Source organism: Phascolarctos cinereus, unplaced genomic scaffold (assembly GCF_003287225.1).
Source record: "Phascolarctos cinereus isolate Bilbo 61053 unplaced genomic scaffold, phaCin_HiC Scaffold_5;HRSCAF=322, whole genome shotgun sequence".
NCBI classification, from domain to species: Eukaryota; Metazoa; Chordata; class Mammalia; order Diprotodontia; family Phascolarctidae; genus Phascolarctos; species Phascolarctos cinereus.
In genome coordinates, this window is record NW_027555958.1 from 333,057,550 (window position 1) to 333,071,083 (window position 13,534).

Below are 13,534 nucleotides of genomic sequence, written 5' to 3' on the forward strand. Positions count from 1 at the left end.
TATTGTATATAAGATAATAACTTGTTTTTCAGACATTTAAGTCTATTGTTTGTATGTCTTCAAAACTATGCCATTTCAAAGTTGAAATATATATATATGTACACACACACACACACACACACACACACACACACACACACACACATGTGTTGAGTCCTTTCAGGTGAAAAAACTCTCTCCTGAGAGGAACCAGCAGTGCGTCCTCACTTTAGGGAACTCATCAATTCACATGCCATTAATAAAACCCAAGAACTACTTCATCAAAACTGTCCACTGGTTGCCACAAGACCCAATCATAAAACTGAGTTGAAATCAAATTCATCTCAGGGAATTAACAGCTCTGAATAAGAGACTCAAAGCCAAGCTATAATATTGAGATGCTATCCAAAGAATTGAGAATGGTTTTCAGAGTTGCAAACACAGGGGACAAAACAAAGTTTAAAGCACTTTTTTGAACACATCTAACTTTCAAGTACAGGAAAATATATATCTTAATATGGTTTTGTTTGGGGTTTTTTTGGTAGGCAGTGGGGTTAAGTGACTTGCTCAGGGTCACAGAGCTAGTAAGTGTCAAGTGTCTGAGACCAGAATTGAACTTGGATCCTCCCAACTCCAGGGCCTGGACTCTATCTGCTGTACCACCTAGCTGCCCCTGGGTTGTTTTTTTTTTTTTTTTTTTAACATTCTAGTTCTTCACCATTAATATTTTGTGAAGACTTTGAGCAAGATTAGATTTTAGGCTTACCTGAGGTTCAAAGATGGTAAACTGACTTAATTGCTGTTGCCATTTTGCTGACTAATGTGAAAGAGCCATTATAAGTTTGCATGCTAATTACCAAGTGTAGGTAAGCTATCTCCTCAGGATTTTAGTATGTTGGAGTTACGTATGAATAAGAAAGGACTGATATGTATGCACGCATAGTAGAAAATCATACATAATGGTTATAACCTTTAAAGAAGAATGTTTTGAAGTGTAGTGTACAGTTTTTTCAATTTTCTTGGCTTTAAGAAAAATTTCCTAAGTTGTAATGATGAGACAATGAGCTTTCTAATTCAGTTTACCATTTATTTGAGAATAGATGGGGTATGTTAACTTATTTGAAAAACTAGTATTTATGCAGAAATGTTGCTGTTCTGATATGAATCCATGAGTAGGTTAACCTCCACAAAAGTCCTACTTCAAAGCTTCATTGGGATGTGGCGATGACTCTGAGGCTCTTGAAGGCTCTGCAAGCACAGAACAGAACTTTAACAGGTTCTAATCTATTACAAGGAGAAGCATCTAGGTGGTACACCAGATAGTGCTGCACCTAGAGTCAGGAAGAGCCGATGTAAAGCCTGGCCTCACATACTAGCTCTGTGATTCTGAGCAAGTCACTTAACCTCCGTGCCTCAGTTTCCTCGCTTATAAAATGAGAATAATAGCACCTACCTCCCAGGGTTATGAGGATAAAATAATGCTGTAAAGGGCTATGTAGATCTTAAAATGCTATTTAAGCCAACTATTCTATAAATGTCAGTTTTCTTTGGTCACATCTACAGATCTCTCATCTTCCATCTCATTTTCACTATCTCAATCTCAGTCTTTTTGTTTTAAATCTCTCACTCGAGGCTTCAATCTCAGTCACTCCTCTTCAGTCTTGCTTTTATCTAAGATCAAACTCTGTTTGACGTTTAAAGCCCTTCAAACCTGGTCCCAAGCTCTTTTTCCAGTATTAGATAATACTCCTCTTCACGTGCTCTATGACCCAGCCAAACTATCTTTCTTTAATTGTTGTATGACACGCTCCCTCTATTCCTGATGCCTGGCAGAAGAGACAGCTGTAGCATAGTGAATAGAGGTGTAGCCTTGGAACCAGGAAGACCTGGGTGTAAGTCCAACATCTGATACATATCATCTCCATGACCCAGGGCAAGACTCTTGAGTTGCAGAGGAGCTGCTGACCTACATTGTTAGAGGGAGTCTCCTCACCTATGTGTTCTCTGTACAGATGAGAACTTACCCTCCTGTTCCCTCTTCAATCTCTCTTGTTGGATCATTATTTATCTCCTGCCTCCTAAACGTGAGTTTCCCTCCAGCTGTTCCTGGATCCCTTTCTTGCTTTGTGAGCTTATCTGCTGCCATGGATTTAGTTCTCTCCATACCTATGACTTCCAAATCAAATCTGCCTGCTTTAATTTCTCTCCTCGGGTGGTAGGTAGTGCACTGAATAGAGCCTGGGCCAAGAGCCAGGAATACCTGAGTTTAAATCTGTCCTCAGACACTAGCTTTGTAACTTTGGGCAAGTTACTCAGCTCTGTTTGCCTCAGTTTCCTCATCTGTAAAATGAAGTGGAGAAGGAAATGGCAAACCACTCCATCATCTTTAAGGAAACATGGAGTCACGAAGACTCAAACAGGTTGGGACTAAACAAAAAAATCTCTCTTGGATTCCAGTCCCATATTTCTAACTTGCTGCTAGACTTTTCCAATTGGATGTCCTGTTGATAATTGAGACTCAGCACTATTCTCATCTCCCCTACCTGAACCCTCCCCTGGTCTATACTTCATTATCCCTCAGCTGGACTTTTATAATAACTTACTACTCGGTCTCCTTACTTCTAATATCTTCTTCCTCGTTGTTATGTAGTTTTTCAGTCATATTCAACTCTTCCTGCCCCCATTTGGGGTTTTCTTGGCAAAGATACTGCAGTGGTTTGCCATTTCCTTCTCCAGCTTATCTGACAGATGAGGAAACTGAGGCAGAGTGAAGTGACTTGCCTAGGGTCACACAGCTAGTGTCTGAGGTCAGATTTAAACTCAGGAAGAGGAGTCTTCCTGACTCAGTCTATCCACTGTGCTACTTAGCTGCCCTCTTCCCTCTCCACTCCATCCTTTAAAGAGCTATCAAAATAAACTTTCTAAGGCTCAGGTCTGACCATGTCACCCCCATCGTCTAATACCTTTAAGAGTTACCCTATTTTCTCTAGGATATAATACAAACTCCTAGCATTCAAGATTCACTGCAATCTTTCCCTAACCTATCTCTGCATAGATCTCTCACATCATGCCACTTTTTGTGCTATACGTTCCAGCCAAGCTGGAATACTAGCCCAGTGGTTTTTTTTCTAAGTTGCAGTAATACCTCCTCCATCAAGCCTTCCTGATTCTCAAATTTCCTTGTACTCTACTTCTCTGTGCACATAATGTATCCCTCCAGTGCTAGAAAGGCAGCAGGTGTCAACTTTTGACCCTCTGGCACTTGATGAGCACATTGTGCAAAGTAGATGCTTTATATGTGTGGAATTGAATTAGAGAGGAGACCTCAGGAACCATAAGGAAGTTAAGTATATTTGCTAGCTTTCATAAAAAAAGTTCATCTAGGGGCAGCTAGGTGGTGCAGTGGATAGAGCACCAGCCCTGAAGTCAGGAGGACCTGAGTTCAAATTTGGTCTCAGACAAAACACTTGACACTGACTAGCTGTGTGACCGACCTTGGGTAAGTCACTTAACCCCAATTGCGGGGGGGGGGGGGGGGGGGGGAGGGGAGTTCATCTACCCTGACAGGTGGTGCTTGGTGGCCTGGTGATCTGTTTACTGTGAAAAGATTCTCGAGGTTTCGTGTAATTTTTAGATTACAAACTATGGGTGACCTTTTTTTATGCTATTAGGGATTGAGCAGCAATAATTCAGATTTTAAAATGGCATTTTTTTTGAAATGGCAGTTTTTGAAATGTGTTTCAAATATTAATGATAGTGAAGAGTGGGAAGGAAAAGTGGTTTAAAATATTTTAATTAAAAGAAATTAAGCCATCCATAGTAAATATTTCACATACTTATTTTATATAATTTCTTTCCTAGCTATACACAAATACTATTCCCTATAGGGTGCCACCTATATTCAGGCTATTTCAGTGTACCAAGATTAATATAGTGTAATTGACACTGGCTACTTAATATATTCTTTAAAAACATTCTTATTGTTCTCCTAATCTGTTTTTTCCTCTGATCTAGTTTGTATTGTGGCAGTGATAAAGTAATTAACTTGCTATGTAGAAGTTTTAGATCCATTTTCCTATTCCTAAAATATGGAAATTAGCACCAAGGGGATTTTAAAAATTACTATACATATATGTAATTGAATGAATGAGCGTTCATTAAGCACCAGCCAAGCACTGCTAAACATTGGGGATACCAATTACATGCAAACAAGAGTCCCTGTCCTCAAGGAGCTTACTTTCCAATGAAGGAAGACAACAGCAAGAAGTGTTTTGGACTGGGAAGTCAGAAATAAGGAATGGTGACTGCCCTACTACTTCAGTTGGTTTACATGTCCTTAATGGGAATTAATTTGATTATTTACAGGGTGTTAATTTGATTACCTTCTCAGAACTGGGAGAGGGAGGTAGAATGACTTCAGTGGCATGTCATAGAGACAAGTATATTTCATAGGGTTGACACCTTAAAACATTTTTTGAAGGTTTTTCTATCTTTTCTCATTAGACCACACTTGGTTAGCTCAGGTTATTATATATTATATGAGACAGATGTTGAAGTGGATGGTGGGATAGCTTTGGAGTCAGAAGAACTAGATTCATTTTGAACCCGCAGATACCTTCCCCCTCTCTCCACCCCATCTTCAGAGATACCCAATTTTTGTCAAAGGCATCACATACTTCAAGTCGGCCAGGCTGAAACCCAGTGTTGTCCCTTTCCAATCCATCTTCCACTCAGTTGCTGGGGTGACTTTCCTTAAACACAGGTCTGAGTATGTCACACCCTCTCTCCCATTCAATTAACTCTAGTGCCTCTATTACTTTCAGGATCAAATATAAAATATTCTGTTTTGAAATTAAAGAACTTCAAAACCTCGCCCTAATCCACCTTTCCTGTCTTATTACACATTATTCTGCTCTCCTTCATACATGCCAAACTGGCCTTCCTACTATTCATTTACAAAACTCCATCTCCCACCTATGTATCTTTCCACTGGTTTCCTTCTCCCTCCCCACCAGGCCTGGAATTTATTCCCTTCTCACCTCTGTCTCTTAAAATATTCATTTCCTTCAAGATTCACCTCCAAAGCCACCTTCTACTTGAAGCCTTTCCAGATCCACCCACCAACCTCTTCCCAACAAAAGTCACCTTGTATCTATTGTGTAGATATATAACAATATATGTATGTGTTGTCTTCCCTGATTAGAGTGGAATCTCCATGAGGGCAAGGACCCTTTCACTTTTCATCCACCAACAAGCAATTATTAAGTGCCTACTCACGCACTGTGCTGAGCACCAGGGATTCAACGGAAAGGCAGCAGAGTCCCTCCTCTCAAGGAGTTCATAGTCTAATGGGGGAAGCAACATGCAAACAACTATGAATAAATAAGGTTTACGTGGGAGAAGCTGGAGGAACTGGAGGGAATCCCAGAGAGAAGGCACTAACTAATATTAAGGGAATCAGGAAAGGCTTCTTGCAGGAGCAGACTTGAAGGAAGTCAGGCATTCCTTCCGTGGAGGTGCTGAGGGGAGTGGTCATTCCAGCGGGTACTTTTGTCTTTGTATTTCTCCTCTGCCTAACTTACCTAGGTTCCAGGCTTGGCCCCTTGACAGTACCCTCCCTTTCTTTCTTCCTTCTCCTTTCCCAATCCCTTTTATGTTTTGACTTTCCCTCTTAAAATATAAGCTCCTTCAGAGTAGAGACCATCCTTTTAGCCTAGTGCCTGGCACATAGCATAGTGTATTTGTTGTTCAATCGTGTCCGACTCTTTGTGACTTCATTTGGGGTTTTCTTGGCAAAGATGATGGAGTGATTTGCCATTCCCTTCTCCACCTCATTTGACAGATGAGGAAACTGAGGTAAACAGGGTTAAGTGACTTGCCTAGGGTCACACACAGAGTCTGAGGCCAGATTTGAAGTCAGGAAGATGAGTTTTCCTGAATCCAGGCCACAGTGCCACTTCGATGCCGTGGCACAGTGTCTAGCACTTTAAAAATGTTTAGTTGATTAATTATAGTTTTGCCTGTAACACTAGTTGTATGACCATGGCTAAGTTAAGTCACTTATCAGGCAGCAAAGATTAAAACCGCAGATAAATTGCTTCTCTGTATCAGGTGAAGGGAATTTCCTTACCAAAAGTTCCTGATACTGATAAAATGAGAGGTGCAAGCAAAAAGAAAAAGTGGATATTTTGTTTATTTATATATCCCTCTACTTATCTCAACCCTCTACTACACTTGGTTGAGAAATGTGGGTAAGCTTCTAAGGGCATGGTTAACTCTCACATATGCTGACCAGTGTTTGCGTTTGCAAATCCAAGCAAGGCCTTTGTATTACACACTGACGCTAGCCTAGAGGTCACTGAGTTAGTTTAATATAAAAAGAGTGAAGCCAGAGAGAAAAGGCAATGGGTGATGTCTACCTATGTCATTTAGACCTGGTCTAAGTAGAGGTGACTTACCCTTTGCCCCTTCCCCATCCCCCACTCTCACCCCCATCAGAGAAGCCTAGTGCATCTGCCAGTGAAAGATTTTCACATATGAGCTTTAACTTGCCTCTATCAATGAAATCACAAGTCCTGAACCTATCCTGAACTACCCTGGCTAGTCCCTACACTGTTGTATGATTCCCTTCTCAGGTTTTTGCATACTTAGGTGTTCCTCCATCTCCACCAACAGACTGTCACAAGCTGTCCTTTGGCCTGGAATGAAATTCCCTCCTTTCTAGTGAAGTCCTACTGCTCCTTTCCTGTTCCCACTCTACCTTGAACTATATCTATGTACAAAATTGTGTTCCCTGTAACGGAGCTCCTACAGGGCAAAGATTGTGGGTTTTTGGGGTTTTTTCTCCTGGTATCTCAGAGCTCAGCACAGTGGTTTGCATGTAGATAAGATATTGTACTGAATTGTCGATGGAGCATTTCTCGTAAGAAGTTGCAGTGGGTCACTCAAAGAATGGGACAGCCCCAGTAGCTAAATAGAGCGATGAATAATCTCAGTTGAAAGATGAGCCTCAGGAGGTATCACAGATGGCAATATTCAGCAGCAAAATCAAGTTTATTCAGGATGCAGTGAGTTGGTATCATTACTGTAGACCTATATCATTTAGATGTGGTCTGGGTAGAGGTGACTTACCCATTGCCCTTACCCCTTAAGGGCTGTATTTTGGGGAGCAGGAACAGGGGCTATAACAGAAGTGGTTCAGTGGATAGAATGCTGGGCCTGAAGTCATGAAGACCTGAGTTCAAATCCAGCCACCTAACTTCTGCCTGTTTCCTGTGGGGCTAATAACAAGGCCTACTTTCCAGGATTATTGTGAAGATCAAATGAGATATTTGGCAAGCACTTGGCACAGTGCCTGGCACATACTAGTCATTATATGAATGTTAATTATCATTAAAACCAAGTGTGAAAGAACCTTAGTAAAACTTCTCTCTCCCTGAAAGTGCTTAAGAAGCTGGTTGAACCATTCTTTAAAGAAAGGAGTCCCCAGTTAGTAAACCAGATCTTGATCTTAACAAACAAGATTTACCAGTAGGTCTTTAGGCCTTCCCTAGTAAATTTCCCAATACATATATACGTATACATATATATGTACATAAATTGGAAAGCTGGGAACTGCTACTTCACAGTAAATGTGAGAAAACTGATGACCTGCCTACCTAAATAATATCTAATCCTTGGTTAGAGCTTCTGCTGCTGTCTGATTCAAGCATTAATGCTATCTTTGGGAGGAAAATGCAATCCATAAATATTTGGAAAATAAAAGAATTGGACACATTAATGGCACTCATACTCATGGGACTTCAGCTACATGTGCCATTACTATGAAGAGCCACAGATTTTTTTGTTTGCATTTTAGTAAGCTATTAGAAGGTGTTAGAGGTCACACCTGTCAGCAACTCTGAATTAGGCCTACCTGAATGTGTAAGCTCCATCTTAACACTAGGTGGTGCTCTTAGGAAGTTATTTTTCTCTTCAAGAGTAAAAGCAAAACCACCAAATGGATGGGGAGGGGGAGGAGAGAAATGGCCAAGAACTGGAAAAAGAATGACCAGTTACGATCCCATAGAAAAGAAAGCACAGGTCACAATCTCAAGCCCTAAGAAGGGAAGAGCAAGCTGAGATGTGTGCTTGTCCAAAAGACAGGGGAAAGCTTCTGACCCCTTACTTACCATCCAGATACTTGACCTTTTCACCTTTCTGCTAAATGAAGGTACTCCATTTTCTAAGGGCACAATGACAAAGCCCAACAGGAAATCTTCCACCCTAGCCGAGAACTAGACTTTCCTCCTATTTTCATATTATAGTACTTTGCCTAGAAAACATTTTTTCCACTTGTTTACTGAATCTTATTTAGGTTAAACTAAAAGCCCCTCCGAGGACAGGGATCTTCCTTCTCTGTTTCCACATCATTTGCACAGTGGAGTGTCAGGTACCTTGTAAATTATCAGTGTTAATTAAAAGGAAAAAAAAAATCTCACCCATCCCAGGCCCTCAAAGTAATTTCAAAATATTGGCTCCTCTTCCAATCTTTGAAAATAAATACTATTCTGGGGGCAGCTAGGTGGCGCAGTGGATAGAACACCAGCCCTGGGGTCAGGAGGACCTGAGTTCAAATATGACCTCAGACACTTGACACTAGCTGTGTGACCCTAGGCAAGTCACTTAACCCCATTGCCTAGCCAAAAAAAAATAAACAAGAAAGTAAATACTATTCTGTACTGGAGATCTGTTTCACCTACTCCAAAGAGTTAAGTAGTATTTTGAAACAGCATGATGTAAGCTGGATGGGGCGCTGACACTGGAGTCAAAAAGGTCTTGACTCATTGCCTTCAAATGGCTTCTACTTGATTATCTGTGTAACCATGGGCAAGTCATGTAACTGCTCTGTGCCTCAGTTTCTGTAAGATACGGGGGTGGAGGGAGGGACTTAATGGCTTAAGGTCCCTTCCAGCTGTGTGATATGATAATTCTACCTAAGAGATGTTATCACAAGTTTATATAAATACACAGATGGTTGATTTTTGACCTAACGTATCATAGGAAAGAGCTTTTTGATCAATGCTTACTCGACTGCTACTGCTCACAAAGTGGTCTAAAGTAAGAATAAGAATTTAATTCCATTATCTGTAGCCCTTTTCTCTAAGAACTACTGCCTTAAACCTTGTCCAGCCATGACCCTTGTCCTACCCCTCCCGCATTCAACAGAAACTGCAGCCATTCTGCATGGCATTGCATTAATCTTGTTAGGGAAGTTTTATTGGCTCTTACTATCTGTTATGAACTATATTAGGCTTTCTAAGTGAGTGTGAGGTAGTGGCAGGCATGCTGGATTGGGGCTCAGGGAATATTTTCAGCATCCCAAACATTCTGTTTACTATGTGACCTTGGAAAAAATCACAACCTTTCTGGGCTTCAGTTTCCTCATTTGCAAAATGAGGAAACTGAATTACATTATAATTTCTAAGGTTCCTTTCATCTCTAAGTCTGTGATCCTATATGGAGTGGAAATATGCCTTCAAGAAGCCACAATATGAGAAACATGATTTAGTGCTTGTAAAATTTAAAATCTTCCCCCACCACATTCCACCTTAGGCTTAGAAGACTGCCTTGAAGTTAGGAAGACCTGGTTTCATATCCTCTGATTCAGACTGTGTAATCTTAGACAAACAGGGGCAGCTAAGTAGCACAGTGGATAGAGTACCAGGCCTACAGTCGAGAAGACTCATCTTCCTGAGTTCAAATCTGACCTCAGACACTTACTAGCTATGTGACCTGGGCAAGTCACTTAATACTGCTTGCCTCAGTTCCTCACCTGTAAAATGAGATGGAGAAAGAAATGGCAAAAACACTTGCCAAGAAAATCCCAAATGGGGTTACACACAACTAAACAACTACAAAAAATCTTGGACAAATCACTTAACCTTTAAGTGTTCCAGGCAACTCTAAAGTGTTTACATTCCAGAAGAGCTACCCTTCTCCATGGGTAGAGGGAGTTTGCCCTCACAGGAGTTCTAGATGTTTGGACACACACATCTATATCTACATATCAGGCACTTGTTATATACTGAATGTACATGCACACACATACACACACACACACACACACACACACACACACACACACACACCTTACTAGAGAGACAGTTACTTAGGGCTGGGGAGGCTGCCTGGTTTTGTGGAGGTTTTTTTTTTTAATGTCATGTAATTTTTTATTCTTACAAAGCTGTTATACAATAAGAATTTGAATTTGAAAAGCTACTTCCAAACAATGACTGAATGGATTGCATGGGCTTCACAACTATGATAAAATAAGTCACCTCCCTTTTTTTTTTTGCGCTAGGCAATAAGGGATTAAGTGAGTTGCCCAGGGTCACACAGCTAGTGTCAAGTGTCTGAGGCTGGATTTGAACTCAGATCCTCGACCCCAGAGCCAGTGCTCTGTTGTGCCACCTAGCCCTATCTTCCATTTTTCAAACTAAAATGCCTTAGCAGGGAAGCTAAATGATCGGCTAATCATATGGCAATTCTACAACAATGTCAGAAATAGTGAAAGTTTGTGTCCGTACCTTTTCTAGACTTTTAGTTCAGACTCCCCAAAATTATACTGAATTTCATAAGCACTAATCAAGGGGAATCATCACTTGCCAACCCTATGTTTATGAAATTGCTTAAAATCTCAAAAAGAATCAACTACACAAAGAATACATGTATTAGAGGCCATGCATCACCTAAGTGCTTTCCCTTTAGGTCATCTCCAGGTAGTGAAAAACTACCTACCAACTTGACTTCACCTCTAGGTCTGCCCTAATAAAAATCTTATCACTGATAAGAGTAGCAATGAACACCCTGTTCCTATCTCTCTGCCTCTTCAGGAATACCAAATACAAAATTATCTGGGTCATAGCCATAATAAGGACTATCTCTACTGTATCTTAACAAGCATTTATTAAATGCCTGCTATATAACACGTGTTAATCTCTGGAGAAACAAAGAGAGGCCACAGTCCCTGATCAAAAGGAGCTCGAATTCTAATGGGGGAAACAACATGCAAACAAGGATGTACAAGCAAGTTCTATGCAAGAAAAACTGATGGTAATCTCACAGTGATGGCACTGGCAACAAAGGAAACCAGGGAAGGCTTCTTGCACAAGATGAGACTGTAGTTAAGGCTTGTAGGAAGCCAAAAGGTGGAGACAAGGAGGGAGAGAAATGTCAGGCATAGGTGGGACAGCCAATGAAAATGCAGAGTTGTGAGATGGAATTTGAGGAATAAGAAGATACATGTCACTGGGTCTTGAGTTACATGGAGGAGAATAAGGTGTAATAAGAATGGAGAAATTGGAAGGGGCCAGATAATGAAGGGCTTTAAAAGCTACAGGATTTTGCATTTGATCCTGGAGGTAACAGGGAGCCACTGGAATTTATGGAATAGAGGAATGGTATGGTCAGACCTGCACTTTAAAAAAGATCACTTTGAGATAAATGAGAAATGGTTGAGGGGATATGGGAAAAATGGGACATTAATGCACTGTTGGTAGAGTTGTGAACTGATTCAACCATTCTGTAGAGCAATTTGGAACTATGTCCAAAGGGCTATAAAAGCATGCATACCCTTTAGCCTAGCAATATCACTACTAGGTCTGTATCCCAAGGGATAAAAAACAAAAAAGGAAAAGGACCTATATGTACAAAAATATTTATAGCAGCTTTTTTCTGGAGGCAAGGAATTAGAGATTGAGGGGATGCCCATCAATTAGAGTATGGCTGAACAAGTTTGTGGTATGTGATTATGATGGAATACTATTGTACTATAAGGAATGATGAGCAGGATGCTTCCAGAAAAATCTGGAAAAACTTGCATAGGCTGATGCAAAGTGAAACATACAAAGTGGCAGCAATATTGTAAGATGATCAGCCGTGGATGACTTGGCTATTCTCAGCAATGCAACAATCCAAGACAACTCTGAAGGACCTAGGATGAAAAATGCTATCCATCGCTAGAGACAGAACTGATGGCGTCTGAATACAGATCGAAGCATACTTTTTCTTGTTTTGGTCTATATTTTCTTTCACAACATGACTTATAAATTTATGTTCGGCATCACTACACATGGATAACCTATATCAAATTGCTTGCCTTCTCAATGGGGGAGGAGGGTGATGGAGGAAGGGAAGGAATTTGGAACTCAAAGTTTTAAAAATGAATGTTAAAAAATTATTTTTGCATGTAACTGGAGAAAAATAAAATACTCAAAAAAATTAAAATAAAAAAGATCACTTTGATAGCTCAGTGGATAGTGGAGAGAGACTTGAGGTAGGAAGATCGACAGGAGGCTACTGTAATAGTCCAGATGAAGGCTTGTTAACAGGGTGATGGCAGTGTCAAAGGAAAGGTGGTATATATTGAGAGAGAAACTGATAGAACATGGCAACAGATTGGATAGGGGTGGGAAGTGTATAAAACCTAGGTAACTGGTGCCCTCTATAGTAACAGAAAAGTTTGGAAGAAGAGAGGGTTTGGGGAAAAGATAGAGGAGCTCAATAATAGACATAATTAGTTTAAGATGTCCATGAGGTCCATTTTACAGATGAGGAAATAGAGGCAAAGAAATATTAAGTCACTTGCCCCGGGTCTCACTGCTAGTAAAGCTCTATAGTTGGAATTTGAATTCAGATCTTCCTGACTCCACACTCGGTGCTCAATCCATTGCATTACCTAGCTGCCATCTTTCCTGTACTTAGTCCCAACAGTAAAATTCTCTCATTGATCTGAGCCAGAAATGAAACACTTCAAAAGAAAAACATCTTCCTCAGAAAAATGTTAGGGTTGAATTCCTGAACATCTATTTTGGCCTCCTGTTACAGTAGCATAAGTTCCTGTATCAGACTATGATTTCTATAACGGTTATGTACCTAACAACTTTATTAACTCGTTGTATGTACAACTATGACTAAACTCAATTCAGGTGAGGACACTGCTGTTCTGAGATGTGTGAAAAAGATGCTATTTATGATAATACAATTGAGAGGTATAGCCTTGAAAAATTGCCTTGATCTTTTTCAGTCCTTCCTTTTTTGACAGAAGAGTGATGTATATCCCAGGAAAGATGAACTCTTATGAAATTTAGTGCTTGAAGAGACCTCTCAACTTAATTTATAGAGTAGGAAGATGAGGCCCAAAATGACATAGGCATTTTGTAACAGAAGCCAGAGATATGACTGGCCTTAGGACTTAATCTATCTTGAAAGAATAAAATCAGAAAAAAAAATTTTCGATGTCTTACCTATTGCTGATGTGAGACCCTTAAGGCTAACCTTTGGACTCAAAAATCAGTGACAGCACACCAACTTGCAAGGACTTCACATTTTTCTTGTACACAGAAAGTCTTATGAACCATAGCTGCTAAGACAAATTTCTTGAAGCTCTAATTTATTGCTATGAAGTTTAACATCTGATTATGCCATTGCGTGATGAGAAATGAAAAGTTCTGTTACATTTAAATTAACAGGATGTGGAGCTTTTATCCACTTGTGATCGTTATTGGTTTCAATG